General features: G+C 35.0%; 1 long non-coding RNA gene across 2 annotated transcripts in view; it reads right to left on the bottom strand.

The window, feature by feature from the left end:
• LOC112656958 (uncharacterized) overlaps positions 1–16,076 on the bottom strand; it is a 117,858-nt gene that overhangs the window by 99,867 nt on the left and 1,915 nt on the right. For both annotated transcript variants that reach the window (XR_007412271.1, XR_007412272.1), the window contains exon 2: positions 3,384–3,474. This is a non-coding gene — a long non-coding RNA (uncharacterized LOC112656958). The remainder of the gene's footprint in view (positions 1–3,383; positions 3,475–16,076) is intronic.

Raw genomic sequence — 16,076 nt, 5'->3', positions numbered from 1 at the left:
CTTAAATTTAACTCAATTCAATAATATTTAGTAATTACTTATATATAATCATTGCCGTTACTGTTACCATACCAATTATATGCTAGGTACCTTATATATGGTTCATCATTTAATGACAGCTCTGAGGTAGATACAATTATTATTGCCATCTTATTTATTAAAAAAAATTTTTAAGTGAACTCTACCCAAACTTGGGGCTTAAATTTACAACCCAAGATCAAGAGTTGCATGCTTTACCAACTGAGCCAGCTAGGTACCCCTATTTTTTTTTTTAATTTTTATTTATTTATGATAGTCACAGAGAGAGAAAGAGAGGCAGAGACACAGGCAGAGAGAAGCAGGCTCCATGCACCGGGAGCCCGACGTGGGAATCGATCCTGGGTCTCCAGGATCGCGCCCTAGGCCAAAGGCAGGCGCCAAACCGCTGCGCCACCCAGGGATCCCTAGGTACCCCTATTATTGCCATTTTATTGTTGGGTAAATTGAGGCTTAGAAGATAGAGTAGTTTAACCTTCTCTACTTCTCTATCAATTTGCAGACCTTGGATCCATGATCCATGCTTTTCCTGTGAAACCATGGTCCATGTTTTAATTACTAGGACAAAATGAATTTTTATTTTTTCATGATTTAAAAACACAATATGCTCTCTTATTAGGTAGCATATGTACATATTTACCTTCTATGGTATATGTGTGGGTTTCTTAATCATTGTAACATAAACTAAATCAACCTCTTATCTCCAGGCAGAAGAATCTAAACTTTTTTGGATAATTTAATTAAAGTTTATTTTTCTTAACTATTTCTAGGAAAAGCATCAGTGACCAAAGTTATACTTTAACCAAAGACTACTTTTATCTCAAAGGCACAGTCTATCTCCCCAACCAGATTCCTTGAGGTCTAAAAGGAACCCTGTCTTCAGCTTTCTCAAAAAATTTTTTGTAACAAAATATTAACTTCTTAGGAATTTCTTCTTCAGATGTATCCTTAAAACTCCTATAAAATTTTTTTAAAATAACTTTTATTTATTTATTTTTTAAAGATTTTATTTATTTATTCATGAGAGACACAGAGAGAGACAGAGACATAGGCAGAGAGAGAATCAGGCTCCTCACTGGGAGCCAGATGTGGGACTCCATCCCAGGACTCCTCTGGGATCACGCCCTGAGCCCAAGCTCAACCGCTGAGCCACCCAGCTGTCCTAAAACTCCTATAACTTAAAACACTCTTTTATTCTGGCTTTGCTTGAATCCACAGTTTCTTACTATTTCCCATCAGGTCAAATATAAATGTTTTAGCCTGGTGTTGTTTTAGCCTGGTGTTCAAGTTCACAGAAAACTAACCCTAATGTGTCACTTCAACTTTTAATTTCACCCTTTACTCCAGTTGAGCAAATTTCATCTCTGATTTTTCCTTGCTAATTCCCATTTCTGACTTCTTAGTTGCTGTGTCTCTTATTAGAGTACATGCTTTCCTTCTTTCTGTCAACCTAAACCTAATACTTTGTGTCCATCTAATGGTATACTTTCTTCAAGGAAATTTTCTTAAGTTACTCAACACTGATCTTTCACTTAATTTCATCTACCTTTTTGATTTTGTTATGTGGCCTATCACCATTCACTGGAATGATATGATAGTCTCATTCTTCAGTTGTTTCATGGAGCCTAGACCTATGTTTCCCACCAAATTATAGTCTCCTTGGGGGCAAAAGAAGACCATGAATCCATAAACAAATGAGAGAAGAAAACAGTTTACCCTATTGCTCCATATAACATTCTCTTATATTTCGTCCTTGAAGAAAGTTATCATCCATGGATATCCCTCTAGTTCTGCAACTAGAAAACAAAGCAACACTCAAATCTGGCTTGAAGAGAGAATGAGTTAAAAGAGTTGCCATCTCCAATCTTTTCTAGGTGGATGTGGAACTCATTAGTGCACTAAATATCACGTTTAGGGAGAAGCTTTAATATTTTGTGCTATTTTCCATTTTACTTTTTCCTTCCAGTAATTGTGAAAGAATGCAGGTAGACCCCCTTCCTCAGCCAGGCTCTCTAAATGAGAATAATGTACAGCAGAGACCCCAGCCAACTACTGATGTACGTGTAACAGGAGCAAGAAACAAACCTGTTTCAAGCCCCTAACGTTTATTACTGGAGCATAGCCTATGCTCCCTGCTGAAATAGCTTACTTAGGTCAAATGGGATTCAGAATGTCAAGATAGGAGAAGACTGAAAAATGGAATGACTAAATTAAAGCATCTTAAAATATAACTCATAAATATGTAAGATTAGGCACTTCATTTTTTAATCTTATAGACAAAGAATCAAGCTTAGTAGATCCTTCAAACATTTTATTGAGTTGTTTACAATTTCTTTTCTTTCTCCTTTGTGATATCTATCGTACTTTCAAACTCTGAACATTATTTTGAAATTTTATTTTATTAATTTTTAGATTTTATTTATTTATTCATGAGAGACACACAGAGAGAAGCAGAGACACAGGCAGAGAGAGAAGCAGGCTCCCTATGGGGAGCCCTGATGTAGGACTCAATCACAGAACCCTGGGATCACAACTTGAGCCAAAGGCAGACACTCATCCACTGAGCCACCCACGCATACCTGAAATTCTGAAATTTTATACTGGCTATAGACTTCACTGAAAATCTTAACCACCACAATATTTAGTGTTAGATTTCTATGGATTTTATATATGTAATATTTCTAATTGAATATTAAAATATCGTTTGTGTCCTTGTAGCTACAGCTACAAATTGATATGCATATTTGGGCCATTATCTTGCTGTTGGTATTGTCCAAGCAGTCAAAATAAGAAATCACAGAGCTAGCTTTATCCATCTACATAAAAGTTTCTTTTACTTAGTCATGACATACACGCTTTAAAAATGTTATTGTTTTCTTATATTAGTTTCAAAAGGAATATATAGCTAAAGTTTCAAATATTAAATATGAGAACCTACTGAGCATGCTTATTTCATTTTTACTTTTATTCTTTTTTATATACTAATATGCTGACAGATACATTCTCCTATGACTACATTCTTCACCATGCATAAGTACTATACAGTTATGAATAATGAAATTTAAAAAACACAATGAAAGAACAGCACAACTGTTTTTTATATTTCTCACTCTTGAGGACTCATTGCAATATTTCCTGCTCCATATTAAATTTGAGAGCTTCTGAGAAGTATTCTTAGAATTCAAATCTTTTGGAAAGAATAATGATTCAATTAGAGTTTTTTTAATCATGATGATTACTTTATGATAATGATCTTATATGGCTAAGATGTTGTACTTATATTCCACTTAGATGCAGCATTTCATTTTAGCAAATTCCAAGAATCATCTATGACGTTATTATTGTACCTGATTTTTAAAGTTCTTTATCCAAGAACCTCTTCATTCTCAATTGAAATGGGGATGCCATTTGATAAAGTGCAGTGATAACCAGTACCAACTGAAAAACATAACAAAATGAAGAATATCAGAACCATTTGAAAGCAAACCAGAAATTCCCATTTGTAGTCTTAAAAATCCACCTTGAAATTGGTTCAGAAGCCAGTCTTTCCAGGTGACTCTCAAATCCCTTTAAGTTCATTGGAGAAATCTAGACTTTAGTAATACGTATAAGGCATTAGTTTCCTCCCACAATAAAGGCAAGGAATAAGGCTATACCAACATCATTATTTCCAATAACATCCTGCTAGCTAAAAACTAAAACTAGACAAATCGCTGACAGTTTCATTTGTTGGAGTGCCAAGACATGGATAGAAATAGCATTTAAAATGACTTATTAGGGCAGCCTCAGTGGCGCAGCGGTTTAGCGCCGCCTGCAGCCCAGGGCGTGATTCTGGAGACCAAGTATCGAGTCCCGCATTGGGCTCCCTGCATGGGGCCTGCTTCTCCCTCTGCCTGTCTCTGCCTGCCTCTCTCTCTCTCTCTCTCTCTCTCTCTGAATGAATAAGTAAATAAATCTTTAAAAAAAAAAAAAGAACTTGAGTTTAAAAAAAATAAAATAAAATGATTTGAGTGATTAAAGCAAAAGTTTATTTTGTAAAAATATTAACCATTTTTTTCTTTTGTCATCCCCATTTAAGATATTCAATTTATCACACTCATTCAACCAATATCTACTGAACCCTGTCTATGTTAAGGACATGAAACCCACGGCATTGCATAGAAGTAGAAGGCAGGTTAAGATATATGCCATAGGAGCAGCACAGACATTGCTGGCCCCCCTCAAGAAAGGTTCCAGTTACAGGGGCCAAAGAAGGCTTAGTGAGTCTTAAAAAAATAGGTGCGATTTAAAAATAAATAGGTGAGATTTTAGTTGGTGTAGATGGGAATAAGAAAACAGAACAAATGAATGCAAGAGGACAATATAGGTAACAAGGAAATGAGTATACTGTAGTAACTGCAGAGCACTTAAGCAAAAGGGAAGTATGAAAATGGGATGGTTATAGTCAGTAGGGTCAAAGTTTTAGTTGATGATGATGGGTTTCAGGGGGGTGTGTTTTGATATAGTGAAGTTGTCCTCCTTTGAGAGAATCAGATCACTTTCAAAAGGAAGAAGAAAGGAATGGTATGAAGAGTCTAGCCCTGGAAATAAAAAACACCTCTTTGAGATAGGAAACCATCTTTCTTTACTAAGAAAGAACATCCAAGGTCATAGTATCTAATGTGTACTTCCTTTCTCCTTCTCCTCTACCTAAAGTATCTCAGCCTCTAAACCTATCTTTTCATCAACACAATACATGCATTTTAACATTTATTGAGCACGTACTATATGCCAGCAATAAGCAGAGGAGCCTGCCACATGGTTGATACACAATAAAAGTTTGCTGTTTAAGGTAGAGACCAGGAAAAATGAAAAAGCACTAGCTATCTATAAATTTCACAGTACAGTAGGATGGATATTATCTGGTGAGAATGGAAAGGGTAAGTAGTGAATTAGATGTGTGAGCAGAAGGATCTGAAGCACCTGCTGAGGGAAGTGTGCTGGGGAATAAATGGGAGATCAATAACAAGATTGTGAAGCAGCAATGAAAACCCAGTTGGAGTAGGTTAGATTGATTTTGCATTGGGCCAGAGGTAGATAGTGGTATGGCTTTCTCCAAGAATACTATTTGAACAAAATTCTCTACAGAACAGGAAAAGGATCAGTGAAACACATATAGGTAGGGTGGCGACTAAAAGTCAGGGTTGGCATGGCAGAAAGCTAGGGGTTTAACAAACACAAAATGGAGTTTCTCACTTCCCTATAAGCAAGCCTTCTCTACTCCAAATAATGTAGTGTTACATGACATTTCTCTCACATCCTTAACCCATAAAAAATGAATTAGAATTATATTCTAAAATCACATTCTAACATGACTTCTGAAATAGTTGTATGATTAATAAACCTGTTTTAGAATTGTTTTATTTATATCAGAACGTCCGCAGAAGTGTCCTCTTATGGTAAACTTCTAAACTTTCATAAAACTAAATGAATATTAATTGCAAGATATTATAAAATTTTTATTAAATAAATAACATTTACTTTTCTACTGTGAGATTTTGGAAATCCTATACTATAAGCCCTATAAATTATTTTTTAAATAAATGTGCTTTCCTTTCAGAAGACATTAAATATATACAAATTAATAGTCTCTACTGTCATTCATTTATGCTGCTCATTAGCTAGTCAGAATTTATATATCCCACGTCTGCATATCTGAAATGACCATAAGAAAATATAGAAAAAGAGCATTAACTTATTCAAAAATGATATGACTGAATACATCATAATTCTAAAACTCTATGGCAGAATTAGTATCTTTTATTTTAAATCAATTTTCTCACACCTGGATTCTCCTCAGTTTAGCTGGGTACCTAGTCTTAGATGAAAAGCTGACTGACTCTGGTTATTCTCAATTCTTCTGTTTTAGAAGTCAGGTAAAGTAAAAATAAACTATTATGTAGCAGTCAGGAAAATACCATGCAAGAGGGTAAGAACTCAAATGCTCTTCAGCAGGGGTACGGTTTTCTTTGGGAACCCTAAAATTCTCAGGATAGGGCTGGGTACAAACCAGACACTCAAATATTTGTGTGACAAGATTCTATAACCCAAGGATGGATCTGTATCTGGCCTGTTCATAGCTGGCCCTCCATTGTCTACCAAAGCATCAGACACATAACTGGTACCGAGAAGAAAGGAAGTCAAGAGGCCCCAAAATAGTTCAACTATAAGTAATAACATTCTCATAGGCAGTATCTTGAAAGCATCAGGCACTAAACAAAAAATCTGCACTTAAACAACTGTCTTAATAATAGCACATGTTATTAAACACCAAAGGACTTTTGAAACTACCCACATAAAAAAAAAATTTAGAAAATTGCATTCAAATTACAGATAATCTACATATGAAATTACTTGCAGTTAATGTGTTACTTAATAAGTACATATTTGTTCCTGTAAATTTGGTATTTTCTTTGCCCATACTTTAACTAACTCACCTTTTAGAGAAAGTTATAGATTTTAAATCTGAATAGTTTTATTTTTTCTTCCCCCCCCCCCCCACTTTTTTTTAAGGGAGATACTGCTGCTACCTTAGGTATAAGAATAGGAGGTAAAACCATCTTAAAGGGTTTTGTTTGTTATCATCACAGTAAAGTTCAAAGCAATAACAAAAAAGATAATATAGTTTATTATCCTCAGGGAGGTTTTCCAAGTGTTTTGGAACCCCATTTGCATTGACAAAAATAAATTAGATGAAAATGACTGAAAAGAGAGCTCTCCATGCAAAGAGTTCAAAAGATTAATTATATTATCCTTCAGTTATTGATAATAACAATAATTTAGCTTACTACTTCAGTTTATAGTTGACAACATGCTTTCACATACTCTATCTCAATTGATTTGAACAACTTGTAAGTTAAGTCATGCAGCTAATACTAGACCATTGATTTTTTTTTGCCCTATTTCCTTGATTTTTCAAACAATTCAGTCATTGTAGAAAATTATAGGAAAAAAATTATCAGGGAAGTAAGCAGAAAAAGATCACTCTAAACCAATCACAGTTAATATTATGTGAATTTCCTTTCAGTCTTTTTTCTGTGCATTATTCCAGTATTTGAGTTAACAACCTATACAGTTTATTATCCTACATTTTTCTCTTTACATCATAACAAGCATGTTCCCATTTTGTTTGAGTCTTTAGGTATCATCAGTGTAAATTCACAAGATATTTCTAGTTTTTAAACATATATAAATAGAAAGGTATTTGGGGGAAAAACCGAAAGGCATTTGATCTTTATGCTCAAAACTTCTTGTGTTTTAGAATAATTTCTTAGCATAGATGACAAGATTACGTTTACCAAATACAAGAAGCAGCCACAGGATCAGAAGGGATTTGATTTTATGCAGTCAATGTTACTGCCTTTGAGAACAATCTTATTTTTACAATCCTTAAAAATCTGTAACAAAAGGTTTCCTTGCATCTCCCTTAAATGTTAAAAAGAGAAACTCTCAAATCAATTTTCATTTTGCTATTTTAGTATAATAAGATATTTAAAGAATATCGTCAATTTTAATTATCATTCTTGGGCAGCCCTGGTGGCTCAGCGGTTTAGCACTGCCTTCAGCCTGGGGTGTGATCCAGGAGACCCGGGATGGAGTCCCACATTGGGCTCCCTGCGTGGAGCCTGCTTCTCCCTCTGCCTGTGTCTCTGCCGCGCTCTTTCTCTCTCTCTCTGTGTCTCTCATGAATAAATAAATAAAATCTTTAGAAAAAATTTTTAATTATCATTCTCTTTTCAAAAAGATAAAGAAGTTAAAATAATGATAACTAACTTTACTAAGAACTTACTATGTGCATGGCACAATGTGCTAGCATTTAAATGCATTAATTTAATAAAGATAATTACATAATTGAGAAAAGCAATGAAGAGTAATCACTTCAGCAACTAGGTGTGGTGAGCCAATTTATCAACACAGGAAGTAGATTTAGGCTTCCCTAAAATAAAGGTAGAATATAAGAAAAACTGCTACTAGTCAACCAGGAGGTATGCCAAGAGACATTTTCCAATCTTGAGGGATATTATAGAATTTCCAATTAGGGGAGATAAAAAAATGGAAGAAGAAAACAATTAGGAGAAAGAATGAATGACATGTACACTTTTAATTTCTTCTTAAAGTAACAGATGGTGCAAAATAGAAGGGGTAAGGATGGGACTATCAATGAGAATCAAAGAACAGAATATAGGCAAATGATGAGAAAAGTGATAAAAAAAAAGTAGGCTTATTATTTGTGCTACCAGTGTTCTCTGAATTTTTAATACTATCTGATTTCATACAACTCTGTGAAGTTGGTGGGATTATCCCCACACAGTCCAAGGGAGAAATTGGCCAGTAAATGCTTGACAGAATACAGAAATCTGGGTTAGAAATATTAAATGAATACACTTAATATTTTCAAAGAGATGAAAAAGGAAATCAACAAACAAAAACAGGTGATGAAACACACACTATACTTAGTAGTTAAGAAAAATAACCAGACATCTTAGAAATAAAAACCGTGTTTTATATTTTAAAAACTCAGAAAACGGGATAAATAGCAGACAAAATACAGATGAAAAGTAAATTAATGAGTGGGGAGATGGAACTGAGGAAAGCTCTCAGCACCAAGATACAAGAAAAATATAATACATAAAAAATGACATTAGATTACATGGTTTCAGGAGGGAAAAGGAGAGAGAATGGTAGGTGGGCAATATTTTAAAATAAATTTGGCAGAATTCTTTTTAAAAGACCCACGTATACTTATTTAAAATATTTATCAAATGCTGATCAAAATTAAGTTTAAAAAATTCATATCTAGGGATCCCTGGGTGGCACAGCGGTTTTGGCGCTTGCCTTTGGCCCAGGGCGCGATCCTGGAGACCCGGGATCGAATCCCACATCGGGCTCCTGGCATGGAGCCTGCTACTCCCTCTGCCTCTCTCTCTCTCTCTCTCTGTGACTATCATAAATAAATAAAAATTAAAAAAAAAATTCATATCTAAATTCATGGTGAAACTTGTATAAAGTATACTGTCAAGCTTCCAGGCAAATACTGAACACTGTAAGAAATGAGAAAATATTGTCATTATATTTCTTATCAGTACTATTAGTAGTAGGAAAAAACAAAATCCAGAAAAATACTTACAAGGTACTGAGGAAAAATAATAACAAAAAAACTTTGAACCTAGAAACCTTTGGCAAGTCAAAATATCACTTAAGACTTCCGACAAAATAAAGATTTTTCAGACACATGAGAATATAGAAAGTTTAACACCCACAGATCTTTGCTTTCAGATGTTTAGAGAAGTGGACTTGTAATTGTAGTTCTTGAAACAAACAGAACCACTCTTTTAAGTGGTGTTAAATCAGAGAATGAACTTTTAAGAACAGTAGAAAATTAGAGGTCGAGGCATTGTCAGGGACATTTGGGAATCATATGTGCTTTGCCCAACATCCTCTCCCTACAATGAAAATGTTGCCTTGCTGGTACTCATGGCTTAGCACAAATTTGGCTTTCTCAATTCTGAAGGGTTTTACCTGTGCTGAGTGTCACAACCACTGCATGACCCATAAGGGAATCAAAAGGCCTAATAAAATCAGTCTCTATATCTGACCAAGATGGAGTAACAGGGTCCAGATTTATTCTCTCACTTAAACAACTAGGTGAAAAAAATAACTAAAACAAACAAACAAAAAAGGGCAACTGTTTTTAGATATTGGATAATAGGAAGTATAGGACTGTGTGTGTTCCTTGAGAGAAAGGAAACAAACAAGTTGAGCTCAATAATTGCCATCAGTTCACTGCCTATAGACAGTTTCCTGCCTGCAGGTAGAATGCAAATAAAGTCTGGTTGTCTCACTGGATTGAGGAGACAGCAATCAGAGTTTGAGGAGTCAAGGCAGTGAGAATTGGTGGAACAGAGTACCAGAGAAAAGGGAGCTCTGCTGAGATAGTTCTGGAGATCTGCACAGAGGTCTCCTTGGTTCTTTGGCTGAGTATTGATTCAGGTACATGTGAGAGTAAATACTCAAGGCTGGAAACTAATAGGCAAAACAATTCCCAGTGCTCATATTGGGATAGGGATAAGAATAGTTTGTTTTCATCAAAAACGGTGAAAAGCTCTTGCAATACAAAGAACATTAACTAGAACACTCAGAATGGGTATTGCTTTCATTGTGGGGCTAATTTAGTCCTGGCCTACAGCTACTCTAAACATGCCAAGACAAAACTTAAAACTATGCCTCAAAAAGCAGCTAACGGATTACATGTAATTTAACTGTATATCAAAATAAAACCCTACTTAAAAGAATGCTTCAAAATCCATAAAGCAACATTGTAAAATTTGCAATTTTACAATATAAGATTGTAAATAAATTAAATTTTACAATATAAAAATTTATAATGTCTGGCAACCAAAAAGTCAGGAAAATATGATCCATAACCATAAGAAGAACTGAAGAGAAGTCATTACCAACAGATCTTCACTCAGGAAAAGTTAAAGGAAGCTCTTCAAGCAAAGGGGAAATGATACCAGATGAAAATTTGGATCCACACAAAGGAATGAAGAGCACCAGAAAGGATGAATATGTGATTTAATATAAAATATACTTTTTTGGTGTTTTCTTTTTTAAAGATAAATGCCTGTGTAAGGTTCAATAATAATTTTTTATGAAAGCATAACATATGTAGATTTTCCTGACTATTCTTGCCTAATTTTCCATATTAACTTTAAAATGAACATTCCAAATCCAGAAAAAAATATTTTTGATATTTTTGATTAAAGTGAGTATTAACTTTATACATTTATATGGAAAGAACTGTCCTCATGATATTGAATCCTTAGCCAAGAATGCAGATCTTTTCATTTGTTCAAGTCTACTTTGTGTTTCTCAAAAGCATTTTACAGTTTTCTTCATATAGATTTTATACATTTATTGGGAAACTTAAATATTAAGAATTACTGACTTGTGAAAGATGAATTAGAAATGAATACTATCTCTGAAATGAAATTGCAGGTCAAAGAGGAAAGGAGGATTGAATATAAAGCTTGATTTACATGACTTTTCAAGGAAAAAAACATTTTTTTAAAAGATTTTATTTTTTGTTCATGAGAGACACAGAGAAAGGCAGAGACATAGGCAGAGGGAGAAGCAGGCTCCATGCAGGGAGCCCGATGAGGGACTCGATCCCTGGACTCCGGGATTATGCCCTGAGCCAAAGGCAGACGCTCAACCACTGAGCCACTCAGGCGTCCTGCAAAAAAAAAATTTAATCTAAGGTAAGCATTTATAAAAATAAATAAGGTGATTAATAACTACAATAAAACAACAAACAAATTTAAAATGTGCCTTTCTTCCCTTGATGAGCCATTTTCTTTTAGTTGGTGTATCTTCTACTAAAATTAGCAACGAACATACTATTTTTCTATATATTTTTTTACCAATTATTGAGAGAAGGGTGTTGAAGTCTCCAAATATAATTGTGGATTTATGTCTTACTCCTTTCAGTTCTAGCAGTTTTTGCTGATAGTATGAAATGTTTCGGAAGTACCGTTGTGGGTACACAAACAGTATTGTTAAGTCTTCTTGGTGAACTGACTCTTACTTACATACTACTTACTTACATACTACTCTTATGATGTCTACATTGTCTGATATAAAATAGTCATTCCAGCTTTATTTCTATTGGTACTTGCACAGTATATTTTCCTATCTTTTAACCTTTAACCTATCTCTTGTCTTTATAGTTAAAGTGAGTTCCCACTAATCAGCATATAAGTATATCTTAATTTTTAATCGGGCTGTCAATTTGTGTTTACATCATTTACATTTAATGTAATTATTAATATGGTTGGACTCAAATCTATTACCTTGTTATTTTTTATTTGCCTCATCTCTTTTCTCTTCCTTCTTTTTCCCACTTTTTTGAATTATGTTTATGATTCCTTCATATTTCCATTCTTAGCATATTAATTTTATTTCTTTAAAAAAATTTTAGTGGTTGCCTTAGGGCTTATAATTTACATTTTTAATTTATCACAGTCTACTTTCAAATATATATTTGCTCCATTACAATATAAATACACTTAAAATTCCTCCCTCCCAATTTTTGTGTTACTGTTGTCACACACTTCTATATATGCTATAGTCCACAATAAATTTGCCACTATTTTTGTTTTAGACAGTTAACTATCTTTAGAACAAATAAAAATGAGGAAAAAAATGTTGTTTTTTAAGTAGGATCCACACCCAGTGTGGAACCCAACATGGGGCCCAAACTCACGACCCTGAGGCCAAAGCCTGAGCCTAATTCAAGAATGGGACACTTAATTGACTTAGCTACCCAGGCACCCCAGGAAAGAATGTCTTTTATATGTCATTTTAATTTAACTATTTCTTAAAACTTTATTTCATTGTGTAGATACAAATGTCTTTCTGCTATCACAGTCCTTTTGCCTGGAAGACTTCCTTTAACATTTCTATAGTGCAGGTCTGCTGATAATCAAATATCTTCGTTTTGTTTACATAAAAAAATTTTTATTTCCCCTTCATATTTGAAATGGAGATGTGGAACCTAATTTCCCTACCTTAATATGGGCCAAATATCATAACTTGCTATTGACAAATAGAATCAGATGGAAGTGAGAGTGTATGACTTGAAAATCTAGGTCCTAAAAGGCACTATGGCTTCTGCCTTGCTGGCTTTCTCCACAGTGGGTGACAGAACTACCAAGCAAAGCCACTCCTATTTCTGACCCACAGAAACTAGGAGACAAGTAATTTTTGTTGTTTTAAGCCACTAAGTTTTGGAGTAATTTGTTACACAGCAGTACATAACTAATACTGGAGTTCTCTGGGTTTCTTGGATCGTGGGTTTTTTTTTTTTTTTTTTAAGATTGTATTCATTTATTCATGAGAGACACACAAAAAGAGAGGCAGATACACAGGCAGAGAGAGAAGCAGGCTTCATGCAGAAAGCCCAATGTGGGACTCTATCCTGGGACTCTGGGATCATGCCCTGGGCCAAAGACAGATGCTCAAGCACTGAGTTACCCAGGCGTCCCTGGATCTGTTGTTTGATGCTTTCAATATTTTTGGAAATTTCTCAGCCATTGGGCAGCCCGGGGCGGGGTGGGGGGGGGGGGTGGGGGGGGGTGGGGGGGTGGGGGAGGCTCAGCGGTTTAGCGCCGCCTTCAGCCCAGCTCGGGAGTGATCTTGGAGTCCTGTTATCAAGTCCCACATCAGGCTCCCTGCATGGAGCTTGCTTCTTCTCCTTCTGCCTGTGTCTCTGCCTCTCTCTCTCTCTCTCTCTCTGTCTCTCATGAATAAATAAAATCTTAAAAAAAATTTTTCTCAGCCATCATCTCTTGAAATGTTTCTTCTATCCCAATCTCTCTCTATTCTCCTTTAGGGATTCCAGTTATATGTTTGTCAGACTGCATGGAATTGTCCTTCAGTGCTTGGATGCTCTCTTTGCAGTTTCAGACACTTGCCAAATCAGCCTCATCACATCCCCTCACCTCTTAAGATACCAATCCCAGCTGAGCACCACCTCCTTCTCTGGGGGACTTCACAGGAATGTTCCTCTAAGCTCCTAAATTTTAATAATTCCAAACTCTTCCCTTTGTTTCCCTAGCCCAAGATGGATTAGCTGTTTCCTGAATTTGCTAACTTTATGATATATTATTGTTTTCTTATCTTTTGAGTCAACAATTTATCCTAATAACAATTTTTATTAACATTTTCTCTGTTCAAATAACAGGTATGGCTTCTATTTTCTAACTAAACCCTGGCTGACTCAGAAATTGGTATGGAGAATCCCAGTAAACATATCCTCAAAGATGGAATTCTGGGATTTGTTTAGTTGTGTCCTTTGATCGTAGTATGAGCTCCTTGCTAATAGAAAGTGGAATGTTGTGATCCATTTCATGACATGGCAACATCAATTAGTCAATAACACTCCAACTTATTTGGCCATGGAAACTTGTTAAGAGAAGTATGTTACAGGACTAGTACTCAGCAGAACAAACTTTGGGAAATGCTGACTTAGCCTTACTTCTATTCAGTGTATCCTCCCTAAACACATTAAGCATGTTCAAGTTGCTTCTCATGCTTTATCTAAATTGAGAAATTTAAACTCATCATTTGAGCCTCAATCCATGTTTTACATCAAGTGTTTAGAGCTTTTCCTGACACTGAATCCAAACATCTTCCGAAAGGATGAGAAGGAGATAGAAGGATGAGAATAGTTGTATTGCCTTATACATACTTCTAAAATGATCACTGTCACATTATATCATAGTTGTTTGTTTGTTTACATATATATCTAGCCCACTAAAATTGGAACTCTTTGTATATATCTAGCCCACTAAAATTGGAACTCTTTGAGAGAGTCCTTGTCTGATTTTTAGATCTCCCTGCTGATCAGATTGTCTGGCATATAGAAGGTACAATTAATTGGTATGGCTATCATTCACGAGAATGGTTATGAAGGCTAGCTATATTTATTCATTAAGAAAAATTTGAGCACTATGAATCAGGTATTACTCCAAAAGAGGATAAGCAGACATGCTTTGTTATTTGAAATGAGTTTGTATATCATTTTTACTATGTGTTACAATTTCCCGTCAAGAGTAGCAATTTTTTTTCCATTTTACATATCTATTCACCCTAGATAGGCAAATAAATTCAGTTCAACAAGCATATACTAAGTAATTGCCGTATGCCAGGTACTATAGCAAACCTTAAACACAAAAACATGATACATAAGTGCTCATAGTTCAATGAGGAGACAGACTCAGAGTCAAGGAAATTTCAATATCAATTGAATAAGTACAATAATGGAAAGTATATACAAGTTGTAGTAGTTTAGCAGAAAAGATAAACTCTTGATGAGAAGAATTAAGGAAAGACTTCCCAGAGATTTCTGAGCTGGAGTTTGAAGGAGGAATAGGCATTTTACAAGCAGGGGTATAAATTAAAAAACAAAAACAAAATATCAATGCAAAAATAGTAAAGTTTTGAAGAACTAAAGGCAGTTTCAGAAGCATTAAGCACAAGATGGTTTGTGGCAGAAAATGAGGCTGAAAATTTAGGCAAAGGCCAGATCATGAGAAGAACCTAAGATGCCATTCTAAGGAACTTGCACTTATCCACAGGTGATGGGGAGCCAGAGAAGATAAATAATATTTATTTCTCCTTTGCTACATTAGTTAAAATTTGTACTATATGCATTGAACAAACATCTGTTGAGCACATATAATACTGCAGGCATTTTGCTGTGCACTGGATTATTTAGTGGATTTGTGCCTTTAAGGCTCTTTATAAAGGACATTTTTGTTGATAAGATAGATAGCCCAGATTTCATTTATACTTTCTATCCTCTCAATTGATTCTTATCATAAACTTGCAGGGCAGTATTTCTAATTCTGCTGGTAATGCTAAGACTAACACTTTGAATCATTTCTGCTAGGCAGCAGATTTTTCAGAAACCCACTTTATAAACTATAATTAGTCTCCTATAAAGGGAAAATTATTTCCTTTATTCCTTTTCTACATGTCATAACTTTCATATTTTTGTTATACATTACTATCTACATATTTCTATTTAAAGTTAGCCCAAGGAGGATGCCTGGGAGGCTCGGTGGTTGAGTGTGTGTCTTGGGCTCAGGTCATGATCCCGGAGACCCAGGATGGAGTCCCACGTTGGGCTCCCGGCATGGAGCCTGCTTCTCCCCCTGCCTGTTTCTCTGCCTCTCTCTTTCTCTCTGTCTCTCATGAATAAAAAATAAAATCTTAAAAAAAATAAAGTTAGCCCAAGGAAATCCACATCTTTTCAGCCTACAAACTCTTCTACTTAAAATAAATTGACAAAAATAAGAAATTTTCCAAAATGAAGGTAATAAACATCATAAAGGAGTAAGAAAGGTCCTTAGAAAGTAGAAATAATGCATAAAAGAGTTAAACCCCAAATGTTATCTCAGTAAGCAATTCCAAGATGTAAGTGTAGGTCTGGATAT

This window comes from Canis lupus, chromosome 8 (assembly GCF_003254725.2).
Source record: "Canis lupus dingo isolate Sandy chromosome 8, ASM325472v2, whole genome shotgun sequence".
Taxonomy (NCBI): Eukaryota; Metazoa; Chordata; class Mammalia; order Carnivora; family Canidae; genus Canis; species Canis lupus.
Note: the sequence above shows the minus strand (reverse complement) of the source record. Positions and strands in the feature narration are given on the sequence as shown.